Below are 11338 nucleotides of genomic sequence, written 5' to 3'. Positions count from 1 at the left end.
GTTATGTGTCTGTACATTACACTAGACAAAGTGATGAATGGAAAAAGAGAGAAAGAGAGGTCTTATAAACAAATATCATGAATTTAAAATGAGAAAGAGAGAAAGGGAGAGAGAGACAGAGGTCTTAGAAACAAATATGAATTCAAGAAGTGAGAAAGAGAGGGGGTCTTAGAAACAAATATCATGAATTGAGAGCTAGAGAGAGAGAGGTCTTAGAAACAAATATCAAGAAATGAGAAAGAGAGGGGGGGGGGGGTCTTAGAAACAAATATGAAGAGAGAGAGAGAGGCCTTAGAAACAAATATGAAGAGGGGGTTAATGAGAGAGAAAGAAAGAGGGGTCTGAGAAATACATACGAGAGAGAGAGTGGGTCGAGAGAGAGAGGTCTTAGAAAACAAATATGAATAGAGATGGGGGGGGGGGGGGGCGGGGGAGAAATGGGTCTTAGAAAACAAATATGAAGAGAGATGAGGGGGGGGGGGAGGTCTTAGAAAACAAATATGAAGGGAGAGGGGTCAAGAGAATTAGAGAAATTAGGTCTTAGAAACAAATGACATGAATTTAAAAAATGAAAGACGTGATCCCACAATAATAGAAAATGGTACGAGTGCAATATTTAAATCACAGTTTATGTATTACATTACCATTACACATATTATGTCGAGTGTAGTCTGTGTATGTGTCGATATGTGTACACGTGTGTTAGGGGGGGGGGGTCCGAATCAGCAAATGGTTTGAAAGTAGGCATGGGCGTCAATCCAATTAGACCGTGGGGGGGACACAAGTTCAGACAGGGCGGCACCAGGTTATTTTGTTAGGGTGGCGAATGGGCGCGCCATGCAGGAGGGGGGGGGGGGGTCTGAAGATTTTTTTTGAAATTGATGCTTAAATGGTTCGCTTTGGTGCATATTTTTGCCAAATTAAAAAGAAAACAGTCTTTAGTTCAACTAACATGAAAAAGAATGCAGGGGGTGTCTGAGGGGGATGTGCCCCCCTCAGAAGTTGATTTTCTTTTTTTATTTGATGGATTTGGGGCATACTTTTTGCCAAATTAAAAAGAAAAACAGTAGAACGCAGGGGGTGTCTGAGGGGGGATGTGCCCCCTTCAGAAGTTGAAGATTTTTTTGAAATTGATGGATAGATGGCTCAATTTGGTGCATTCTTTTTGCCAAATTTAAAAAGAAAAAGAGTAGAACGCAGGGGGTGTCTGAGGGGGGATGTGCCCCCCTCAGAAGTTGAAGATTTTTTTGAAATTGATGGATAGATGGCTAAATTTGGTGCATTCTTTTTGCAAAATTTAAAAAGAAAACAGTCTTAAGTTCAACTAACAAGGAACAAGAACGCAGGGGGTGTCTGAGGGGGATGTGCCCCCCTCAGAAGTTGAAGATTTTGTTTTAAATTGATGTATAAATGGCTTAATTTGGTGCATACTATTTGCGAAATTAAAAAGAAAAACAGTAGAACGCAGGGGGGTGTCTGAGGGGGGGGGGGGTATTCCCCCCTCAGAAGTTGAAGATTTGTTTGAAATTAATGGATAGATGGCTCGATTTGGTGCATTTATTTGCCAAATTTAAAAGAAAACAGTAGAACCTAGGGGGTGTGCCCCCCTCAGAAGTTGAAGATTTTTTTTTAAATTGATGGAAAGATGGCTTGATTTGGGGCATAATTTTTGCCAAATTAAAAATAAAACAGTCTTAAGTTCAACTAACAGGAACAAGAATGCAAGGGGGGGGGGGTAGATAGATGAATTTGTCGTTTCTATTGAACAATCAGCCATAAGGTTTGGAAGGTACAAGGGATTAACTTGATTTTTTTGTTTAGATGGTGAAAGGATTTTCATCGTAAACCAATTTTTGAACTTCCGGTAATGTGAATGTAATATTAATGACGCTTCTATTAATAAAATATGATCGCCTGATTTGGCTTGATTTTTCTCAACACAGAGAGAAAGAGAGAAAGGAAGAAAAAACATTTTTTTTAACCCCAAATCATGGGGGGGACATTTCACGTCCTGAAAATTCGTGGGGGGGGGGGGGACGTGTCCCCCCGTCCCCCCCCCCCCCCCCAGGATTGACGCCCATGAAAGTAGGCTACGTCACGTCAAAAATTGAAACCCTGAAGAAGGCGGAATTAAACCACAAAAACCATAATATTATTTGGTTTCTCTCTTTCCTTACTTTGATTAATTCCTTCTCTAATTTCTCTCTTTCTTTCAAGTTAGTTTTGTTTTCTCTCTCTGCTTATGACATTCTTTGTTTCCTCTCTGTTCTTTAATTATTTATTGTTTTTCTCTATTTCCTTCTGTTGTTATTCGTTGTTTTTCTCTCACTCGTACGTCTCGATACAAAAGTACATGTACCGCGTACCGCGACACTGGACATATAGGACGTACGTTGAGCATTGCAGAAGAGCTACGTGCGCGCGCAATATCTTGTCATGGATAGACTTTTCCCAGTCGGTTCCTTGAAATTTATTGGGAAAAGGTCCAGGCCAGGGTGTAAAACGCAAAGTCGCAACCCGCCACAATACCCTGGACAACCCGCCACAATACCCTGGACATCCCGCCACAATACCCTGGACAACCCGCCACAATACCCTGGACAACTCGCCACAGCCTTTTCGGACAACTCGCCACACTTTTTTCCCCTCATGATTTCTAGATCTAAAATCCCTCATCTTAGATGAAATTGTCATTTTTCATGATTTTCGTGCTTTTATAAACACAGTTATGGCAGGAAACATGGAAATTGTGAGTATTTTGAGAGCTGTTCTAAAGAATAAAGATGATTTTCCTTGCGCTTATGCAACAAGAATCTATTTTGGACGAACCCAAGCCAGGCGTACTACGACTACGAGTTACGACTACGATTTTTAAGTTCATGTCTCAGGAAACTTTTTAATGGTAGGAATATGCTGCTATGTATCTTTGGCGTATCTTTACATTCTAATATTACCTGCCCCCCCCCCCCCCCCCATCAGTACGCCAGTGCTTCCAGTATCCTACCATAAAAAAAAATTCTGGGACAGAAAAATGCAGCTGTTATAGACCTCTAGATCAAAAGTATATTATTGTTACAAGGGAAATCAACTTTATTCTTTTTAATGACTGTTTATAAAAGCACGAAAATCATGAAAAATGACAATTTCATTTCAATATATATTATTGTTACAATTAGGGAAATCAACTTTATTCTTTATTCTTTGTAATGACTGTGTTTATAAAAGCACGAAAATCATGAAAAATGACAGTTTCATTTCATTTTAGATCTAGAAATCATGATGGGAAAAAGTGTGGCGAGTTGTCCGAAAAGGCTGTGGCGAGTTGTCCAGGGTATTGTGGCGGGTTGTCCAGGGTATACACCAGTTTACAGTTGTGTGCGCCATTTTAAACAAAGCCATACACCAGTTTACAGTTGTGTGCGCCATTTTAAACAAGGCCAATGACCTAGAGGTCATGTATTTATGCGTAAATTATGATTGCGCCCATGCAAATTATGATGTGAGCGCACAGCGCAGCGCGCAGGCAGTGATGTCATCGTTTTCAGATGAACACGTATTGTTGCGTCACAGTGAAAAGATTACACTGATGACATGGCCTAGTTAAATTTATTTACTCGATCATGCGCTCACATCATAATTTGCATATATGGGCGCAATCTTAATTTACGCATAAATACCAGAGGTCAGAGGTTATTGGCCCCAATTTTGGGGCCAATGACCCGAGGTCAACTGTCTGCGCATGCGCACTGATACAACTGTAAACTGGTGTATTGTGGCGGGATGTCCAGGGTATTGTGGCGGGTTGTCTTTGTGGCGAGTTGTCTGGACCCCGATTGTACTGCCCAATTTGATCGAGTGATGTGAGTATAACCAGGGAGGTGAGACTTTAACTCACATGCCCTGGTATAACTAATCAAACTATATCTATATCTACTGTATTATCATTATTCATTCCGAGTAGAATATCCAATTTGATTTAGTGAGTAAAGTAGACCTACATCTATATCTACTGTAGCTACATCATTATCATAGTCATTCAGAGTAGAATTATTGGCTTCAAGTTTTTTGTATAAATAATGCAGCCCCCACCACCCCCCCAAACAAAACCAAATAATCTCCTTTTTGTTCCCTTTTTCTGGGAATCAAAGAGATATATACAAAGCGAAGCAATTAATGATATTGCAATAACGTGCCTGTGCATGGAGGGGCAGGGGCAGAGGCGGCCCTCCCGGGGGGTGGGGGGGGGGGGCACAGTGCCCCCCCACTTTTTCAGATACCCCAAAAGTGCCCCTTTTTACATAGAAAAAGTGCCCCTTTAATTTTGTAAGAAGTGCCCCTTTTCCTTTGACAAGTGCCCCTATTAGTAAAAGTGCCCCTTCCCCCTTTTCACCTCTGACGAGTGCCCTTTTTTTATTTTTGACACGTACCCTTTTCCTTCGGCATGTTCCCATTTTCCTTTGCAATAAGTTTCCATTTTCCATTCTCATAAATCTTGAAATAATCTTGAATAAGTGCCCTTTTTAATCTTTTTTTTCAAACATGTCCTCATTTTTATTTAATTGTTCTAACTTTGTTTATTTATTTAGGTTTTTTTTTGCCTTGTAACTTGCATATATGAAATAATACGTACCAATACCACAACACAAGGAATGGTGTGGCGTGTCATCTGTACTGGTTTCTGCATGTTACAATTTTTTTTTTTTTGGGGGGGGGGGGGGCTGGGGGTTAAAAGATTTATAACTGATATCTGTGTACCTGTATAAATATGTATACTATAAATAAATAATAAATAAAAAAACAAAATTGCATTACCACAACGTGGCATAAAATTAATACACGATTACACCTGCTTATCATTTGTTATTATGAGTCTGCTTGACGTCATATTGTTGGAATTTGTATCTTGGAATCGTAAACAAATAATGTTTATTGTTATTATGTGTGTTTTTCAAACATGTCCTCAATTTTATTTAATTGTTTTAACTTTGTTTATTTATTTAGGTTTTTTTTGCCTTGTAACTTGCATATATGAAATAATACGTACCAATACCACAACACAAGGAATGGTGTGGCGTGTCATCTGTACTGGTCTCTACATGTTACAATTTTTTTTTTTTTGGGGGGGGGGCTGGGGGTTAACAGATTTATATCTGATCTTGTGTACCTGTAAATATGTACATACTATAAATAAATGATAAAAAAAAAACAAAATTGCATTACCACAACGTGGCATAAAATTAATACACGATTACACCTGCATGCTTATCAATTGTTATTTTGAGTCAGCTTGACGTCATATTGTTGGAATTTGTATTTTGGAGTCGTAAACAAATAATGTTTATTGCTAATATGTGTGTTTTTCAAACATGTCCTCATTTTTATTTAATTGTTTTAACTTTATTTATTTAGATTTGTTTTTGCCTTGTAAATTGCATATGAAATAATACGTACCAATACCACAACACAAGGAATGGTGTGGCGTGACATCTGCATGTTACAATTTTTTTTTTGGGGGGGGGGTGGGGGTTAACAAATTTATATCTGATCTTGTGTACCTGTAAATATGTACATACTATAAATAATAATGAATACAAAAATAAAATGCATTTCCACAACGTGGCATAATACATAATGGAGACAATGTTGATGATGTAAGGGATGGAGATGATGAGAGGGATTATTGAGGGATGGAGATGATGAGAGGAATGGAGACGATATTGATAATGAAAGGGATGGAGACAGTGTGAGGGATGGAGGTGATGAGAGGGATGGAGACAATGTGAGGGATGGAGATGATGAGAGGGATTGAGACGATGTGAGGGATGGAGAATTGGAGATGATGAGAGGGGTGGAGACAATTTGGTGATGTAAGGGATGAAGACGATATTGATGATTAGAGGGATGGAGACGTCTCCATCCCTCCCGTCTCCATCCCTCTCATATCGTCTCCATCCCTCTCACCATCTTGTCACCATCTCCATCCCTCCCATCATCTTCATCCCTTACACTGTCTCCATCCCTCACACCGTCTCCATCCCTCTCATCATCTCCATCCCTCTCATCATCTTCATTCCTCACACCGTCTCAATCCCTCACCAATCCCTCTCATCAACAGCGTCTTCATCCCTTACATCATCAACATTGTCTCCTTCCCTCTCATCACCTCCATCCCTCACCAATCCCTCTCATCATCTCCATCCCTCCCATCATCTTCATCCCTCACACTGTCTCTATCCCTCACACCGTCTCCATCCCTCACACCGTCTCCATCCCTCTCATCATCTCCATCCCTCTCATCATCTTCATTCCTCACACCGTCTCAATCCCTCTCATCAACAGCGTCTTCATCCCTTACATCATCAAACATTGTCTCCTTCCCTCTCATCACCTCCATCCCTCACCAATCCCTCTCATCATCTCCATTCCTCCCATTGTCTCCATCCTCTCATCGTCTCCATCCCTCTCATCGTCTCCATCCCTCTTATCATCTCCATCCCTCACATTGTCTCTTTCCCTCTCATCATCTCCATCCCTCTCATCATGTCTGTAGAGATATCTTCATATGGTCCTTGAGACAATGTGGTAATTTCATGGTTCTTTGTTTATTAACACTCAACTGAACTCCAATCAATTCCATACACCGGAATGTACAAAGTAGCAATAATAGTAGTAGTTTAGTAGGTAAAACAAAGTTTTCCTTCCTGAATCCGTGCCCACATCATATTATATCTGTAGTTTCCATGTGACAAGCCTAGCTACGTTTGTACAACAATTCCAGTCAATCTATGGTATCCTCAAAACAAAACTAAATTTGGCTTCTTATATCTTGATCCTTACAATGTCCATCCCTCTCATCATCTCCATCCCTCTCACCATCTCCATCCCTCTCACCATCTTCATCCCTCTCATCATCCAGGCGCGGATCCAGGGGGGGGCCGAGCGGGCCTTGGCCCCCCCCCCGCAAAAAAAAAAAAAAAAAAAAAAAAGAGAGAAGAAGGAAAAGAAGGGAGAAAGGAAAAAAAGAGAAAAAGGGAAAGAAAGAAGAGGAAGAAGAAAAGTAAAGGGGGAAGAAGGGGGGGGGGCTTGGGGGAAATCAAATTCAAACGTGGTTTATTTCTGATTCCACAACGGTGTATTACAAATAATGCTGAAATGACATAATTTCCGAAATTTTTCCTCACTTTTTAGTAAATTATACGTTTGTATGTGTTTGTTGGAGAAAAAAAAAATCCTAAATTTACAACCAGGCAAAAAATATGATTCTTGAGATTCCTACATGTCAGGGCCCGAGGTACGGCGGGAATCGAGAGCCTCGAGGCATCAAAATATGCTCATCTGACCGTGATTAAATGCCTAAAACCCCTAAGCTTCCGGGGGCTTTGCCCCCTGGATTCCATCTAGGGCCCTACGGCGGGCCCTTAGATGATCATCTGACGGTAATTTGATGCCTAAAACCCCTGATTTTTTGGGGCTCCGCCCCCTGGACCCCACGCCAAATAGTGACTTGCCAGTGTCACAAAATAATAAGGTATACACCAAAATATGCTCATCTGACCTTAATTAAACGCCTAAAACCCCTGAGCTTCCGGGGCCGGCTCCGCCGCCTCGACCCCACCTCTTTGAAATTCAGACAAGGATTAAAGAGTATAGAGAACGGTACAACGCATCGTTTTCTTTCTCTAATAATAAAACGTCAAAGCCTCGCGCAGGAGGTGAGGAGGGGGGGGGGGGGGGGACTGAATTGAGACGAGGATTCAGAGGCGAGAACGGTAATACGAATCTTTAATTATTTGATGAAACGTACAAGCTTATGCGCTTCGGGCGGGATGGAGGGGGAACTAAATTCCGATGAGGATTATTTTCGAGAACGGTACAATGAATCGTCTTCTTCTCTAAGGATTAAATGAAACGTAAAAGCTTCCGCGCTTCGCACGGGAGGGGGGGGGGGGGAACTGAATTCAGACGAGGATTAAGAGTCGAGAACTGTACAACAAATCGTCTTCTTTCTCTAATGATTTAATGAAACGTAGAAGCTTCCGCGCTTCGCGCAGGAGGGGGAGGGAAAAAACTAAATTCAAACGAGAATTATTTTCGAGAACGGTACAACGAATCGTCTTCTTCCTTTAATAGTTTAATAAAACGTCATAGCTTCCGCGCTTCGCGCAGGAGGGGGAGGGGGGCTGAATTTAGACAAGGATTAAGAGTCGAGAACTGTACAACGAATCGTCTTCTTTCTCTAATAATTTAATAAATCGTAAAATTTTCCGCGCTTCGCGCGGGAGGGAAAAACTAAATTCAAACGAGAATTATTTTCGAGAACGGTACAACAAATCGTCTTCTTTCTCTAATGATTTAATGAAACGTAGTAGCTTCCGCGCTTCGCGCAGGAGGGGGAGGGGGAGGAACTGAATTTAGACAAGGATTAAGAGTCGAGAACTGTACAACGAATCGTCTTCTTCTCTAATGATTAAATAAAGATTAAAAGCTTTCGCGCTTCGCGCGGGGGGGGGGGGGGGGAACTGAAATCAGACGAGGATAAAGGGTCGAGAACGGTACAACGAATCGTCTTCTTTCTTTAATAGTTTAATAAAACGTCAAAGCTTCCACGCTACGCGCAGGAGGGGAGGGGGGGGGGCTGAATTTAGACAAGGATTAGGAGTCGAGAACAGTACAACGAATCGTCTTCTTTATCTAATGATTTAATGAAACGTAAAAGCTTCCACGCTACGGGCAGGAGGGGAGGGGGGGGGCTGAATTTAGACAAGGATTAGGAGTCGAGAACAGTACAACTAATCGTCTTCTTTATCTAATGATTTAATGAAATGTAAAAGCTTCCGCGCTTCGCACGGGAGGGGGGGGGGAACTGAAATCAGACGAGGATAAAGGGTCGAGAACGGTACAACGAATCGTCTTCTTTCTTTAATAGTTTAATAAAACGTCAAAGCTTCCACGCTTCGCGCAGGAGGGGGAGGGGGAGGAACTGAATTTAGACAAGGATTAAGAGTCGAGAACTGTACAACGAATCGTCTTCTTCTCTAATGATTAAATGAAGATTAAAAGCTTCCGCGCTTCGCGCGGGAGGGGGGGGGGGAACTGAAATCAGACGAGGATAAAGGGTCGAGAACGGTACAACGAATCGTCTTCTTTCTTTAATAGTTTAATAAAACGTCAAAGCTTCCGCGCTTCGCGCAGGAGGGGGAGGGGGGGGGACTGAATTTAGACAAGGATTAAGAGTCGAGAACTGTACAACGAATCGTCTTCTTTCTCTAATAATTTAATAAATCGTAAAATTTTCCGCGCTTCGCGCGGGAGGGAAAAACTAAATTCAAACGAGAATTATTTTCGAGAACGGTACAACGAATCGTCTTCTTCCTTTAATAGTTTAATAAAACGTCAAAGCTTCCGCGCTTCGCGCAGGAGGGGGAGGGGGCTGAATTTAGACAAGGATTAAGAGTCGAGAACTGTACAACGAATCGTCTTCTTTCTCTTATAATTTAATAAATCGTAAAATTTTCCGCGCTTCGCGCGTGAGGAGAAAAACTAAATTCAGACGAGAATTATTTTCGAGAACGGTACAACGAATCGTCTTCTTTCTCTAATAATATAATGAAACGTCAAAGCCTGGGAGGGGAAACTCGCCCCCCCCCGCATTACGTCACTGTTGGTCACCATAACGTACCAATATTTGGCTCCCATAATTTCAAATTTGGGCCCCCCCCCCTAAGAAATCCTGGATCCGCGCCTGTCATCATCTCCATCCCTCTCATCATCTCCATCCCTCTCATCATCTCCATCCCTCTCATCATCTCCACCCCATGTCATGTAAATTGAAATTTAATTATTAAATTTTAATTCTTTGAATGGAATATCATTTTAATTTGATTCAATTTAGGTTTTATTATTTTTGTATGTTCTTTTTGGTTACTAAATAGTAATCAATTATGCTGCTTTATTGCTAATTTTTTTTTTTTTTTTTTTTTTTTTTGAGGGGGGGAGTGGAAATTCGTTTTAACCCCCACTCGACCCCCCCCCCCACACACACACACTTTTTCGTTGGGAGGAGGGCGAGTCCCTGCCCCACTTCTGGCACCTATGATCGCAAGAATGGCTGGATTTCTGAAAAAGGGGCACCTACAAAGGGACACATCAACAATAATAAAAACCATTTTTAGATATTTGTATAAAGGCCTATGCCTTGGTCAAGATTGTGAATACATTACCACGAATGACATCAATATTTGTTTATTTCTTTACGTGGAACAACATTATTGTTTAAGCAACATACTTCGCGATTTGGTGTGATGGACTGAATATCGATTTTCGAGCAAGCGAGCTAATAGTATAAGGTCCCATTTGAAAAATTACATGATGAATATTAAAGACAATTTAATGAAGAAAGACTGAAAAGTTCTTTTATGTAATTATGAGTAACATTATAATTAAAACATCTGAGAAAGAAAAGTAGGCACTTATCAGAAGGGAAAAGGACATGTACAAAATGATAAGGGGGCACTTTAGGGGAACCTGAAAAAGTGGAGGCACAGTGCCCCCCCAACCAAGAATGCCGCCTCTGACTGTGGGCAAAAGTGCGAAACTAACCCAGAAAATCTAGAAATAAACCAAATTTCAATTTTATTTCGCGGGTCAACTGCCCCTTCCCCATCAGTACGCCAGTGCTTCCAGTAGGCCTATCCTTCCATGAATTCCTACCATTAAAAATTATCAGAAGGGAAAAGGACATGTACAAAGGATAAGGGGGCACTTTAGGGGAACCTGGAAAAGTGGGGGCACAGTGTCCCCCCCCCAACCAAGAATGCCGCCTCTGACAAAACTAACCCAGAAAATCTAGAAATAAACCACATTCCAATTTTATTTCGCGGGTCAACTGCCCACCCCCCCCCCCCCCCCCCCCCCCCCCCCCCCCCCCCCCCCCCCCCCCCACTATCAGTACGCCAGTGCTTCCAGTATCCTACCATTAAACAAATTCTGGGACAGAAAAATGCAGCTGTTATAGACCTCTAGATCAAAAGTATATTATTGTTACAAGGGAAATCAACTTTATTCTTTGTAATGACTGTGTTTATAAAAGCACGAAAATCATGAAAAATTACAATTTCATTTCATTTTAGATCTAGAAATCATGATGGGAAAAAGTGTGGCGAGTTGTCCGAAAAGGCTGTGGCGAGTTGTCCAGGGTATTGTGGCGAGTACTAGTTGTCCAGGGTATTGTGGCGGGATGTCCAGGGTATTGTGGCGGGTTGTCTTGGGGCGGGTTGTCTTTGTGGCGAGTTGTCTGGACCCCGTAGTGACTAGTGCATGCGCTGCACGATCTAGATGC

Source organism: Strongylocentrotus purpuratus, unplaced genomic scaffold (assembly GCF_000002235.5).
Source record: "Strongylocentrotus purpuratus isolate Spur 01 unplaced genomic scaffold, Spur_5.0 spur5_scaffold_2, whole genome shotgun sequence".
Classification (NCBI taxonomy): Eukaryota; Metazoa; Echinodermata; class Echinoidea; order Camarodonta; family Strongylocentrotidae; genus Strongylocentrotus; species Strongylocentrotus purpuratus.
Note: the sequence above shows the minus strand (reverse complement) of the source record.